This window comes from Oncorhynchus masou, chromosome 19 (assembly GCF_036934945.1).
Source record: "Oncorhynchus masou masou isolate Uvic2021 chromosome 19, UVic_Omas_1.1, whole genome shotgun sequence".
NCBI classification, from domain to species: domain Eukaryota; kingdom Metazoa; phylum Chordata; class Actinopteri; order Salmoniformes; family Salmonidae; genus Oncorhynchus; species Oncorhynchus masou.
The window spans coordinates 16272882-16288460 of record NC_088230.1 but is presented as its reverse complement, the minus strand read 5'-3'; the positions used below and the strand labels follow the sequence as shown (position 1 = coordinate 16288460).

General features: G+C 43.3%; 1 non-coding gene across 1 annotated transcript; it reads right to left on the bottom strand.

The window, feature by feature from the left end:
* Positions 1 to 14893: 14893 nt before the first annotated feature.
* Positions 14894 to 14963, bottom strand: trnaa-cgc (transfer RNA alanine (anticodon CGC)). Its single transcript has one exon. It is a non-coding gene; the product is annotated as a tRNA-Ala (tRNA).
* Between the last annotated feature and the right edge of the window lie 616 nt (positions 14964 to 15579).

Below are 15579 nucleotides of genomic sequence, written 5' to 3'. Positions count from 1 at the left end.
TCAGCCGGACTCTTCCGGATCTGCCAGTCAGCCGGACTCTTCCAGATCTGCCAGTCAGCCGGACTCTTCCGGATCTGCCAGTCAGCCGGGATCCGCCATTCAGCCAGGATCCGCCAGAACTGCCAGGCAGCCAGACTCTTCCAGATCTGCCAGTCAACCGGACTCTTCCAGATCTGCCAGTCAGCCGGACTCTTCCAGATCTGCCAGTCAGCCAGACTCTTCCAGATCTGCTAGTCAGCCAGACTCTTCCAGATCTGCCATTCAGCCAGGATCCGCCATTCAGCCAGGATCCGCCAGATCTGCCAGTCAGCCAGACTCTTCCAGATCTGCCAGTCAACCGGACTCTTCCAGATCTGCCAGTCAGCCAGACTCTTCCAGATCTGCCAGTCAGTCAGACTCTTCCAGATCCGCCATTCAGCCAGGATCCGCCATTCAGCCAGGATCTGACAGAACTGCCATTCAGCCAGGATCCGCCATTCAGCCAGGATCTGACAGAACTGCCATTCAGCCAGGATCCGCCAGTCAGCCAGGATCTTCCAGATCCGCCAGTCAACCAGGATCTGCCAGAACTGCCAGTCAGCCAGGATCTGCCAGAACTGCCAGTCTGCCAGGATCCGCCAGGATCTTCCAGGATCCGCCAGTCAGCCAGGATCCGCCAGTCAACCAGGATCCGCCAGTCAGCCAGGATCTGCCGGAACCGCCAGTCAGCCAGCATCTGCCGGAACCGCCAGCCAGGATCTGCCAGAACCACCAGCCAGCCAGAATCTGCTCGATTCATCAACCTGCCTGAGCTTCCTCTCAGTCCTGAGCTTCCTCTGTCCCGAGCTGCCCCTCTGTCCCGTGTTATTTAGTAGGGTTGCCGTGGCTAGGAGGTCACAGAAGCGGACAAGGTGGGGGAGGACTACGGTGAAGTGGGGGCCACGTCCAGCACCAGAGCCGCCACCGCGGACAGATGCCCACCCAGACCCTCCCCTATAGGTTTAGGTTGTGCGTTCGGAGTCCGCACCTTGAGGGGGGGGGGTACTGTCACGTTCTGACCATCGTTCGTGTGTGTTTTCCTTGTTTTAGTGTTGGTCAGGACGTGAGCTGGGTGGGCATTCTATGTTGTGTGTCTGGTTTGTCCATTTCTATGTTAGGCCTGATATGGTTCTCAATCAGAGGCAGGTGTTAGTCATTGTCTCTGATTGGGAACCATATTTAGGTAGCCTGGGTTTCACTGTGTGTTTCTGGGTGATTGTTCCTGTCTCTGTGTTTTGCACCAGATAGGGCTGTTTTTAGTTTTCCACGTTTGTTGTTTTGTAGTGTTCATGTTTATCTGTGTTAATTAAATATGAATCAATATAACCACGCCGCGTTTTGGTCCTCCTCTACTTCACCACAGGAAAACCCTTACAGGTCCATACATAATGTATGTGTAACTCTCTAATGTACAGTGGCAAGAGAAATTATGTAAACCCTTTGGAATCACCTGGATTTCTGCATAAATTGGTCAGAAAATTTGATCTGATCTTCATCTATGTCGCAACAATAGACAAACAGTCTGCTTAATCTAATCACACAAACAATTTTACATTTTATGTCGTTATTGAACACATTGTGTAAACATTCACAGAGCAGGGTGGGAAAAGTATGTGAACCCTTGGATATAGTAACTGGTTGACCCTCCTTTGACAGCAATAACCAAATGGCCAGGAGGAATTTTGGACCATTCCTCTTTACAAAACTGTTTCAGTTCAGCAATATTCTTGGGATGCCTGGTGTGAACCGCTCTCGAGGTCATGCCACAGCATCTCAATCGGGATGAGGTCAGGCATATTTTCTTCAGTGGAAGCCATTCTGTTGTTGATTTACTTCTGTGTTTTGGGTTGTTGTCCTGTTGCATCATCCAACTTCTGTTGAGCTTCAATTGGTGGACAGATAGCTTTAAATTCTCCAGCAAAATGTCTTGATAGCAAGTTGTCCAGGCCCTGAGGCAGTGAAGCAGTCCAAACCCTGATGCTCCCTCCACCATACTTTACAGTTGGGATGAGGTTTTGATGTTGGTGTTGGTGTACTGTGCCTTTTTTTCTCCACACGGTGTTGTGTGCTACTTCCTTCCAAACAAATCAACTTTAGTTTCATCTGTCCACAGAATATTTTGCCGGTAGCGCTGTGGAACATCCACAATGTTTGTTTTTGGACAGCAGTGGCTTCTTCCGTGGTGTCCTCCCATGAACACCATTCTTGTAGTGTTTTACATATCGTACACTCGTCAACAGAGATGTTATTATGTTCCAGAGATTTCTATAAGTGTTTAGCTGACACTCTAGGACTCTTCTTAACCTCATTGAACATTTTGCGCTGTGCTCTTTCAGTTGTCTTTGCAGGTACGCCACTCCTAGGGAGAGTAGCAACAGTGCTGAACTTTCCCCGTTTATAGACAAATAGTCTTAACGTGGACTGCAGAACATCAAGGCTTTTAGAAATACTTTTGTAACCCTTTTACCTTTATGCAAGTCAACAATTCTTAATGAGATTCTTCTGAGATCTCTTTTGTTCGAGGCATGGTTCACATCAGGCAGTGCTTCATGTGAATAGCAAATATTTGTGAGTGTTTTTATATTGCAGGGCAGCTCGAACCAACATCTCCAATCTCGTCTCATTGATTGGACTCCAGGTTAGCAGACTCCTGATTCCAATTAGCTTTTGGAGTCATTAGCCTAGGGGTTCACATACTTTTCCCAGCCTACACTGTGAATGTTTAAATTGTGTATTCAATATAGACAATAAAATACAATATTTTGTGTGTTATTAGTTTAAGAACACTGTGTTTGTCTATTGTGACTGAGGAAGATCAGCTCACATTTATTCACCAATTTATGTAGAAATCCAGGTTACTCCAAAGGGTTCACATACTTTTTCTTGCAACTGTATGTTAGTATAGAAAATGGTAACTTCTGTAAAGGAGGGGGGTTGAACATGGTCTGTGTTAACATTCATGAGCATTGCACTGCATATGATATGCATGGGGACTCTGCCTGGCCCGTAAGCAAAAACATATGTGACGGTTACGGGTAGCACTGGTGTGTGTGTGTGTGTGCGTTCGTGGCTAGAAAGGCAGAGAGAAAATATTTTTTAGATCATGCACTAGATTAAACCCCTTTATTGGAAACATGAGAACAATATGAAAGTGTACTACTCAGGAGTCATTTTACTCCAGTGTTTCTGTGGGAATGGATACAGACTGTTTTCCCTTTCAGACCACTAGGGGCGTAGTTAGCTACTTATCCTTGTGGGGTTGAGGTGTTTTTTTAGGAAAATAGAGGTGTCTGTACAGTCGTGGCCAAAAGTTTGAGAATGACACAAATATTACTTTTCACAAAGTTTGCTGCCTCAGTTTGTATGATGGCAATTTGCATATACTCCAGAATGTTATGAAGACTGATCAGATGAATTGCAAAGTCTCTCTTTGCTATGCAAATTAACTGAATCCCCCAAAAACATTTCCACTGCATTTCAGCCCTGCCACAAAAGGACCAGCTGACATCATGTCAGTGATTCTCTCGTTAACACAGGTGTGAGTGTTGACGAGGACAAGGCTGATGATCACTCTGTCATTTTGATTGAGTTCGAATAACAGACTGGAAGCTTCAAAAGGAGGGTGGTGCTTGGAATCACTGTTCTTCCTCTGTCAATCATGGTTACCTGCAAGGAAACATGTGCCATCATCATTGCTTTGCACAAAAAGGGCTTTACAGGCAAGGATATTGCTGTCAGTAAGATTGCACCTAAATCAACCATTTATCGGATCATCAAGAACTTCAAGGAGAGTGGTTCAATTGTTGTGAAGAAGGCTTCAGGGCGCCCAAGAAAGTCCAGCAAGTGCCAGAACAGTCTCCTAAAGTTGATTCAGCTCTGGAATCGGGGCACCACCAGTACAGAGCTTGCTCAGGAATGGCAGCAGGCAGGTGTGAGTGCATCTGCACGCACAGTGTCAAGAAGGGCAGCAAAGAAGCCACTTCTCTCCAGGAAAAACATCAGGGACAGACTGATATTCTGCAAAAAGTACAGGGATTGGACAGCTGAGGACTGGGGTAAAGTAATTTTCTCTGATGAATCCCCTTTCCGATTGTTTGGGGAATCCGGAACTAAGCTTGTCCAGAGAAGACAAGGTGAGTGCTACCATCAGTCCTGTGTCATGCCAACAGTAAAGCATCCTGAGACCATTCATGTGTGGGCATCTCAGCCAAGGGAGTGGGCTCACTCCCAATTTTGCCTTAAGAACACATGTATAAAGAATGGTACCTGCACATCCTCCGAGAGCAACTTCTCCCAACCATCCAGGAACAGTTTGGTGATGAACAATACCTTTTCCAGCCTGATGGAGCACCTTGCCATAAGGCAAAAGAGATAACTAAGTGGCTCAGGGAACAAAACATTGATATTTTGGGTCCGTGGCCAGGAAACTCCCCAGACCTTAATCCCGTTGAGAACTTGTGATCAATCCTCAAGAGACGGACAAACAAAACCCCACAAATTTATGACAAACTCCAAGCATTGATTATGCAAGAATGGGCTGCCATCAGTCAGGATGTGGCCCAGAAGTTAATTGACAGCATGCCAGGGCAGATTGCAGAGGTCTTGAAAAAGAAGGGTCAACACTGCAAATATTGACTCTTTGCATCAACTTAATGTAATTGTCAATAAAAGCCTTTGACACTTATGAAATGCTCGTAATTATACTTCAGTATTCTACAGTAACATCTGACAAAGATATCTAAAGACACTGAAGCAGCAAACCTTGTGGAAATTCCTATTTGTGTCATTCTCAAAACTTTTGGCCACGACTGTACATTCAACCCAATAATTAGTCCATTTTGTATTTGTTGGTTAAGTAGATAAATAGACATAATTTTGAATATTGACCTCGCCTTTGAGAGCTGGTTCTACATCATATCATCCCAATGGGATGAATGTTGACCTCGCCTTTTAGAGCTGGTTCTACATCATATCATCCCAATGGGATGAAAACATTTCCACACCAGTCAGATTTTATGTTGACTCTTCCTGTTCTGACTCATTTGAATGCAATGTAAGTAAAGGGTCTTTGATTTATCCTGCGGCTTCAGCCTATGAACTTACAGCTAGTTAGAGGGGGTGAAGATTTAGAGGGAACACAAAGAGCTGTCCGCTTGCTGCCACATCACAGACAGTGGATGATGATGATTCATCGTCAGAGAGAGAGAGAGACAGAGAGAGAAAGTGGGTGGGTGGCAGGGGGTCATTTGTGATGATGGACAATTTGGTTGCATACGTATGTGAATACACTCAATATTATGGGGGAAAATGTACCACCCTTTACACAGGAAAAAAACTAGCATAAAGGGAAAAACCAAGCTCAGAATGTTGTGAGAAACATTGGATTTAATATGTTATAAATTGCAGCTTTGCTGAAGTAAACCCCTCCACAGAGTTGAAAGAATGTGTAATGCTTCTGGGTTGCCTCTGCTTTAGCCTCTGGGCAGTGCTTTATTTTATATACCAGTCCTGAGTTTTCTAACAAGGATCAAAGTGGTGAATATGCATTTTATTACACAGACACATCCTTATTTCATATGTCAATATGAGGAAGGACGGGAGGGAGGGAGAACAGGAAATAGCAAGAGTCAAGTAATATATACTAATGAAAACATTCTCCTCTCCCTCTCTCTCTCTCTCTTTCTTTCTATCTGTCTGTCTCTCTTACACTCTCACAATCACCCGCTCTGTTCCTCACATAATATCACACAACTCAAGTGGTCAGTGGCAAACATATTTTTCTAATTTCAAAACATTGGTGATCGAGCAGCTCACATCAGCTCACATCCCAAACACTTCCAAAGCATAACCATGAGATCTTTCTAAATCCATATTTTAGGAGTGGAGCTTGATACTGGCTTCTGTTGTGACAGCGTGAATTTGTGTATTTGTACAAGGACAGCTAGAGTATGCCAAGATATTTGGGAGTACAGGTTATGACAATGACTGATGTAGAGCATGCTGGTGTTGACTTATTTTGAGGTAGACTTGGTATATTCATAAAGATTGGCAAAGCAGGAGAGAATTTCTGTCACAATTTGACATGTTGTGAAACCTGCATCGAATACCACCAATCAGGCAAGAAATATAATAATGCCATTGCCATCTGATATTAATTCATAATCAGGGCATGTTTGATATGTTGCTGTTAATGGAACTGTATCTCCAACATTGATTGTCTTTCCATGATAATGGTATGTAATAGAAATTCATCTAAATGTTGTAAACTGCATTATTCACCCCAACATAAGGCTGGATGCATGAGGACAACATCAGCTTTTGTTTAACTCATTTGAAAACCTATTAATTAACTCACAGCCTGCAGTATATTGGCAATGTCCTCTGCATGACAGAGATTTCATTCACATTCATTCACCTGTCCATCATCTTATAATTGCACTGGAGGGGATGGCTGCCATTTTACAGGGTCCTAACCAACTGTGCTATTTTTTTTTTTTCGAGTTGTTTGTAAGTAGTTTTTTTGCTTATTTTGTACATAATGTTGCTGCTACCGTCTCTTATGACCAAAAATAACTTCTGGACATCAGAACAGAGATTACTCACAAAGATTGTTTCTTTAACGAGTCTGACATGAAGGATATACTGCTTTCTCGGGAATGGGCCAAATCCCTGTAATTTGTCTGAAGAAAAGACGGAGAAAAAGGGGGTGGAGGTCATGCTGCCTTCTGGGAATTCGTAGACGAGTGAATAAACCTCCACTACCATCCGTTCTATTGGCCAATGTGCAATCACTGGAAAACAAAATGGATAATATACGATCAAGACTATCCTACCAACGGGACATTAAAAACTGCCATATCTGGGCCTCCCAGGTGGCGCAGTGGTCCAAGGCACTGCATCACAGTGCTAGCTGTGCTATCAGAGATTTTGGGTTCGAGCCCAGGCTCTGTCACAGCCAGCCGTGACTGGGAGATCCATGGGGCGATGCAAAATTGGCCCAATGTCGTCAGAGTTAGGGAGGGTTTGGCCAGCAGGGATATCCTTGTCTCATTGTGCACTAGCGACTCCTGTGGCGGGCCGGGCGCAGTGCACACTGACCAGGTCGCCAGGTAGGTGTTTCCTCCGACACATTGGAGTGACACATTGGTGTGGCTGGCTTCCGGGTTGGATGTGTGTTGTGTCAAGAAGCAGTGTGGCTAGGTTGGGTTGTGTTTCGGTGGACGCATGGCTCTCAAGTCCATATGGGAGTTGCAGCGATGAGACAAGACTGTAACAACTACCAATTGGATACCACAAAATTGGGGAGAAAAAAAGCAGGCCATTTTTTAAAACTGTAATATCTTATGTTTCACAGAGTTGTGGCTGAACAACGACATGGATAATATAGATCTGGCAGGGATTTTCCATGCAGGACAGAGAAGCTATGTCTGGTAAGACGAGGGGCGGGGTGTGTGTTTATTTGTCAGTAACAGCTGGTGTACGATGTCTAATATTAAAGAAGTCTCGAGGTATTGCTCGCATGAGGTAGAGTACCTTATGATAAGCTGTAGACCACACTATCTCCCAAGAGAGTTCTCATCTATATTATTTGTAGCCGTCTATTTACCACCACAAACCGATGCTGGCACTAAGACCGCACTCAACCAGCTGTATAAGGCCATAAGCAAACAAGAAAATTCTCACCCAGAAGCTGCGCTCCTAGTGGCAGGGGACTTTAATGCAGGCAAACTTACATCCATTTTGCCTAATTTCTACCAGCATGTCACATGTGCAACCAAAGGGGAAAAAACTCTTGACCACCTTTACCTCACTCACAGAGATGCATTCAAAGCTCTCGCTCGCCCTCCATTTGGCAAATCTGACCATAATTCTATCCTCCTGATTCCTGCTTACAAGCAAAAACTAAAGCAGGAAGTACCATTGGGCTCCTGAGTGGCACAGCGGTCTAAGGCACTGCATCTCAGTGCAAGAGGTGTCACTACAGTCCCTGGTTCGAATGCAGGTTGTATCCCATCCGGCTGTGATTGGGAGTCCCATAGGGCAGCACACAATTGACCCAGCGCCGTCTACACTGCAGGACTGTTTTGCTAGCACAGACTGGAATATGTTCTGGGATTCATCCAATGGCATTGAGGAGTATACCACTTCCGTCATCAGCTTCATCAATAAGTGCATCGACGACATCGCCCCCACAGTGACCGTACGTACATATCCCAACCAAAAGGCATGGATTACAGGCAACATCTGCATCGTGCTAAAGGCTAGAGCTGCCGTTTTCAAGTAACAGGACACTAATCCGGACGCTAATAAGACATCCCGGTACGCCCTCAGACGAACCATCAAGCAGGCATTACGGACTACAAAGGGAAACTCAACCGAGAGCTGCCCAGTGATGCGAGCCTACCAGATGAGCTAAATGCCTTTTATGCTCACTTCCATGCAAGCAACACTGAAGCATGCATGAGAGCATCAGCTGTGTTATAACGCTCTCTGTAGTTGATGTAGGCAAGAACTTTAAACAGATCAACATTCACAAAGCCGTGGGGCAAGACGGAATACCAGGACGTGTACTCAAAGCATGCGCGGACCAACTGGCAAGTGTCTTCACTGACATTTTCAACCTCTTGCTGACTGAGTCTGTAATACTTACATGTTTCAAGCAGACCACCATAGTCCCTGTGCCCAAAGAAGCGAAGGTAGCCTACTTAAATGATTACAGTCCTGTAGCACTCATTTTTTACTTTAGTTTATTTAGTTAATATTTTCTTGACTCTTTCTGGAACTGCATTGTTGGTTAAGGGCTTGTAAGTAAGCATTTCACAGTAAGGCCTACACCTGTTGTGTTCGGCGCATGTGACAAATAAAGTTTGATTTGATAATTGAACACCCAAATAGATAGACAGGAGAATTTTGAAATTAACAATTTATGATTTAGAGATTCAAACATGAGATAGTAATTATCATTATTTAGGCTCTGACAGTAAACAATTTGAGAAAGATTCATATGGAATAAGCTAGCAGGAGGCTAACCAATACTGGTCAAACAATCTTGCCAATCACTGTTCTCAGACATCACAATACATTAACAAAAAAAGACAGAGCAAAACAATATGATTTTAATGCTGTGCCACATTGTAAAAATGTGATCTGTTTCTTATGTTGAACCCAAATTGTGGAGCAGACACATTCTTCCATTCAGGGTTGTGTGTCAGTAACATAGGAAAGGGGATACCTAGTCAGTTACACAACTGAATATATCCAACCGAAATGTGTCTTCAGCATTTAGACAGAGAGCTGCGGGGAGCTGCCTTGATTGGCCGCTCGGGGATTCAAACCAGCAAACTTTCAGTTACTGGCCCAACGGTTTTAACAGCTAGGCTACCTGCCGCCCTAACATGACTATGTATGGCCAGTCAGAAAAATACCCATAGATACAGAAAGGTGGCACACATTTCTATTCTTGAAATGGTATCTTCTGTGACAGCATCAGCACTGCCATTGAGGGCTATCTTCATTTTAAAGTAGTCCATGTATTTTTTCTACTTCAAGGACTGTATTGGCAGTTTGTAAAATAAACTGAAAAGTTGCACTACTACACACTGTGCTGGAGTGTTTAGAGTCTGAACAGGTATAAAGCAATGGTTGGTAATTTACTTCCACCTGCAGTTATGGAATGTTTTCTCAGAAGTATATTTTATAAGCTGACCCCTCCTGATGACCTGGATGGAAATATGTGATCCTTTCTTAACCTCCAAATGTAGGATCTTAATTTGAGCCAGTTTGCTACAGCAGGAAGAGAATCCTGCAGCAACAGGAAGCTTATATTATTATGTGTATAAACATTTATGGACCTTTTATGTAGGGGTTACTACAATTTTTGTTAATTTACACATTTTAGAGGCCTTTTTAAACCTTGAATTCACAACACGTTTGCATTTCCTGCTGTGCAGGAAAATTCTCAGCAACAAAAGAGTGATCAAATTAAGATCCTATATCTCTGTATAGCAAAACCACTATGCAGTCCTGTCTCCATGGAGACTATCCTCCATTCGAACTCTGACATTCTGAACAGTGAAAACATGGGGATAGGTGTTGAATATGGGATAGGTGTTGAATATGTTAATTGCCAGGTAAGCTACAGCCCATCTCCATATCTGTTTACCTATTGGGAGTCATTGGTACAAGGAGACAGATGGTCCTTGGATGCAGGGAAAATATAGGGAGAATTTATAGACATTATAACTTATTCAACACAGGTTCAACCGGATGGGTTACTTGGAAATTGTTGTCATTTTCAGGAAAGGACTTGACATGATCACAAAAACACCACAACGCTAATAGTGGGTGCAATAAATAACACAAACTTTCAGAGAAGTCTGTACAATGAACATCAATAACTGAACAAGTACTTCCTTGTCTGTCATACTCTATCTCAACTGATGGAGGGAGAACATGGACAGACCCAGAAAGTCAGCAGCACTAAGCCTAACGAAGATCCAAAAGTAACTGCCTTCCGGATCCAAGTGTAAATAAGAATCAGAATTTGACACCTTATCTAAAATATGATACAGAACACCATACCTGGTTCTAAATCAGATCATGGTAACCAAAACAGAACAACTTGAGCCCAATATCTAACAAAGAACTGCCATGGTGTTCAGGATGGAAGTACAACATAATGTCATACACACACTCATGATCAAGCACAGATAGACTAGGATCACAGAGTTAACCAAAGGTCAAGGGAAAAAAGTGTGTGTGTGTGTGTGTCTATCTTTGTCCCCTTGGCGACCTCTGGCTGTGTTACCGTAAGTGCTCCATTGTTGTGCTGCTGACGACAGCCTTATGAAAGTGAGATTAATATTCAAACAAAAGTAAAAAATACAATAGGAAACATTTTTAACGGAAACGCACTGGAAATATACTGGCTGTACTTTTTTAAGTTAAATATCTTGATTGCTGACATGCAAAACATTTTGGGACTATCAGCAATGGACTAATGAAACAAACACCAAAATATAGTTTTTGGGTAGAATTTTCCTTTAACCTTAAACACACTTCTAATCGCATGCCTAGCCCTAACTTTAAATTAAGACCAAAAAGCAAATTTTTGTTTTCATAAATTCTTACGATTTATCCAATTTGACTTTGTGGCTGTAGTAACTAGTGACAACCAAACTTTTCTTGGTGTAATCCACCCCCTTTTCATTAAGATTGTTCTGGCTAACTAAAACAATGAAGCTGCATAATACATCTTTGTTATGTTCAGTTTGGTAATATGCACCTGCTCATTAGTTAGTTAGCTAGCATTAGCTTGCTAACAGAGCCAGGCAGTCACAAACACTTCATATCAAAGGAATGGGGTGGTAAGTACAGCACAATGCACACAACACTAAATGCTTTACCAAGCTAGCTATCTGGCAAGATGATTAAGAAATAATTAAATTCATTCTCCATTATTAACTTACTAGCCAACAGTAGCTTAACAGTGTTACCCCCTTTTTCGTGGTATCCAATTGTTAGTAATTACTATCTTGTCTCATAGCTACAAAGACGAAGGTCGAAAGCCAAATGCGTCCTCCGAAACAACCAAACCAAGCCGCACGGCTTCTTAGCACAGCGCGCATCCAACCCGGAAGCCAGCCACATCTGGCGACCTTGGTTAGCGCGCACTGCACCCAGCCTGCCACAGAAGTCGCTGGTGCGCGATGAGGCAAGGATATCCCTACCGGCAAAACCCTCCCTAGCACAACGCGCATTCAACCCTCCCTATTGTGCTTCGCCCCACGGACCTCCCGGTCGCGGCCAGCTGCGACAGAGCCCGGGCGCGAACCCAGAGTCTCTGGTGCCCTAGACCACTGCGCCACCTGGCGCAGCTTAATAGTTAACATCGCCATTTATCACAACATAAGTTGCTAGCTACTCCACCAACTCTTGACAGCTAACAGGCAGCTGCTTCATTCAAAAATGAATCCATTGTCATTGAATTATAACTAGCTTCACTAGTTATGTAGTTTTGGCCAAATGGTTAGTATCAACAAGGGCTAACTACAAATTACTATTTTTTATTAGATTTTTAATTTCAACTTTATTTAACCAGGTAGGCCAGTTGAGAACAAGTTCTTATTTACAACTGCAACCTGGCCAAGATAAAGCAAAGCAGTGCGACAAAAACAACAACACAGAGTTACACATAAACAAATGTACAGTCAATAACACATTCGAAAAATCTATGTACAGTTTATGTAAATGTAGAAGAGAAGGGAAGAAAGGCAATAAATAGGCCATAGAGGAGAAATAATCACAATTTAGCATTAAAACTGGAGTGATAGATGTGCAGATGATGATATGCAAGTAGAGATACTGTGGTGCAAAAGAGCAAGAGGATAAATAACAATATGGGGATGAGGTAGTTGGGTGTGCTATTTACAGATGGGCTGTGTACAGGTACAGTGATCGTAATCTTCTCTGACAGCTGATGCTTAAAGTTAGAGAGGGAGATATTAAGACTCCAGCTTCAGTGATTTTTGCAATTCGTTCCAGTCATTGGAAGCAGAGAACTTGAAGGAAAGGCAGCCAAGGTAAGTGTTGGCTTTGGGGATGACCAGTGAAATATACCTGCTGGAGCACGTGCTATGGGTGGGTGCTGCTATGGTGACCAGTGAGCTGAGATACGGCAGGGCTTTACCTAGCAAAGACTTATAGATGAGCCAGTGGGTTTGGCTACAAGTATGTAGTGAGGGCCAGCCAACGAGAGCATACAGGTCCCAGTGGTAGGTAGTGTATGGGACTTTGGTGACAAAACGGATGGCACTGTGATAGACTACATCCAGTTTGCTGAGTAGAGTATTGGAGGCAATTTTGTAAATGACATCGCCGAAGTCAAGGATCGGTAGGATGCTTAATGTGAGTCTGTAAGGGAATTCCCCCCTGAAATGGACAAAAATGAATAGGAAACCATTGGCATAGTACAAACCATGTACACGATGGACAATACCACCCAAATCGGCGTTGATTCATGCAAAATGTTTTGCAAATGCCATATGGCAATTGCCAGTTGTAACACTTCAAAAATCCAACAGGTGGCGTGTGCGCTCCACCTTGGTTTTTCATATAGGAAATGGACCCCAAGTCAACATCCAAAAGCCAAATTTTGAAAAAATGAATTTTTTGTCAAAAACTTATCACCCCTTAAAAAAGTGCTTTCTTTTTTTTTACTTGCGCATTATTGCATATGTTTTCTCCATTTGGAATATGATTTCATAGGAAGTCAAAAGTCAAAAATAGCTAAATTTTATAAAAAACTTCACACACCCTTAAAAAGTGGCATATGTTTTGTGGGGGCCAAATGTCATAAGAAATTTGACATGCTCAAAAATCCTGCAAAAATGCAAAATTGACTGGCCTGATGAACTCGGGATGGCCGGGCAGTGATTGTTGTTCCTTTCCATCACTCGTGGTGTTGATTTCATCATGTCCATTTGTTTATGTTTTCTCACTTTTGCAAAGTCACTGTGCATTTGCAATATGGTTAACTGGGCATTCACCATCACGAATTTGTCATGCTATAAAAATCGTGCAGGAATGCCAAATTGACTGGCCCGATGACCTCGGGATGGCTGGGCAGTGATTCTGGTACCTCTCCATCGCTCGTTAGGGTTGATTTCAGAATGTCACTTTTGGTGATGGTACCTCACAGTTAAAACATATTGCAAATGTTTTCTCACTTTTGCAAAGTCACTGAAAATCGTGCAGGAATGCGAAATTGACTGGCCCGATGAACTCGGGATGGCTGGGCAGTGATTCTGGTACCTCTCCATCGCTCGTTAGGGTTGATTTCAGAATGTCCATTTGTTTATGTTTTCTCACTCTTGCAAAGTCACTGTGCATTTGCAATATGGTTAACTGGGCATTCACCATCACGAATTTGTCATGCTATAAAAATCGTGCAGGAATGCCAAATTGACTGGCCCGATGAACTCGGGATGGCTGGGCAGTGATTCTGGTACCTCTCCATTGCTCGTTAGGGTTGATTTCAGAATGTCACTTTTGGTGATGGTACCTCACTGTTAAAACATATTGCAAATGTTTTCTCACTTTTGCAAAGTCACTGAAAATCGTGCAGGAATGCAAAATTGACTGGCCCGATGAACTCGGGATGGCTGGGCAGTGATTCTGGTACCTCTCCATCGCTCGTTAGGGTTGATTTCAGAATGTCCATTTGTTTATGTTTTCTCACTCTTGCAAAGTCACTGTGCATTTGCAATATGGTTAACTGGGCATTCACCATCACAAATTTGTCATGCTATAAAAATTGTTCAGGAATGCCAAATTGACTGGCCCGATGAACTCCGGATGGCTGGGCAGTGATTCTGGTACCTCTCCATCGCTCGTTAGGGTTGATTTCAGAATGTCACTTTTGGTGATGGTACCTCACTGTTTAAACATATTGCAAATGGACAAGAGTCACCAGCAAGTCACCGTCCATCAGTCAATTTGATATCATTCTGACACCAAACTGATACAAACTGACACCAAACCCACTTTTCCCAACTCGTTTAGGAGCCAAGTATCACATACTTCAGAGCTGGCCCAAAATTCACAACACCTTCGGTTCAAACCATAAAAAAAACATAAAACACGTAGTTACGTTCTAGCTGCGGGTCCATTTCTTGTGTTATGTGTAGGCCTAGCTGAGGCGACCCGAATCCCAAGTTTCGGCTCGATAGGTCATTTGGTGTCCGAGTAAAACCCTAATTGGTGCTGAAAATCCACTTTTTTCAATTAATATATAATAATAATATATCCCATTTAGCAGACGCTTTTGTCCAAAGCGACTTACAAGTCGGCTGGGGCCACTACTTTTACATATGGGTGGCCCTAGCGGGAATCGAACCCACGACGCTTGGCGTTGCGAGCGCCATGCTCTACCGACTGAGCCACACAGAATTACTTGCTACGGGGTCCTTGAATGAGCTATCGGACAGAAACGCTGGGTTCTGTCTCTATGGGCCGAAACGGTCACAATGCACCTAGTCTTGTGACTCTGGGACATTTCTAAATGTCGCCCTTTTCGTAATGGTCAAAATGAATTGAAGTCATTGCAAATGTACGAGGCTGTTTCTCGGTCCGAGAACCTTCTAGAGTGACGTAACTCACCACGCACTATCGACCTGAGGTCTAGAACAGGATTCTAAAGTTTCGGAACTCTAGGTCTGACGGTTCTTTAAAAGTTCCAACAAGGTTAACTAATGCAGGGAGTGTATGTCTCTACGCACCCCAATGGGTCCCTACTTCCAAGCTGTGTGTGTGTGTGATTTAGTTTTCCTTTGAAATTTTATGGGAAAAATGACTGATTTACAGTTCATGGGGGTTGCCTAATCACATATATGAAGTTTTGGAAAGATCTGATTTTTTTAACCCCTCGAAACAGCCCATGAGACACCAATTATGGCACTTCCGGTTGGCACAGGAAGCTATAACTCAACACACATCCTCATTGGGGTATTCTATTACAGAATCCTGAGTTTTAAGTCTTTACCATAAAAACTGACTGATTTA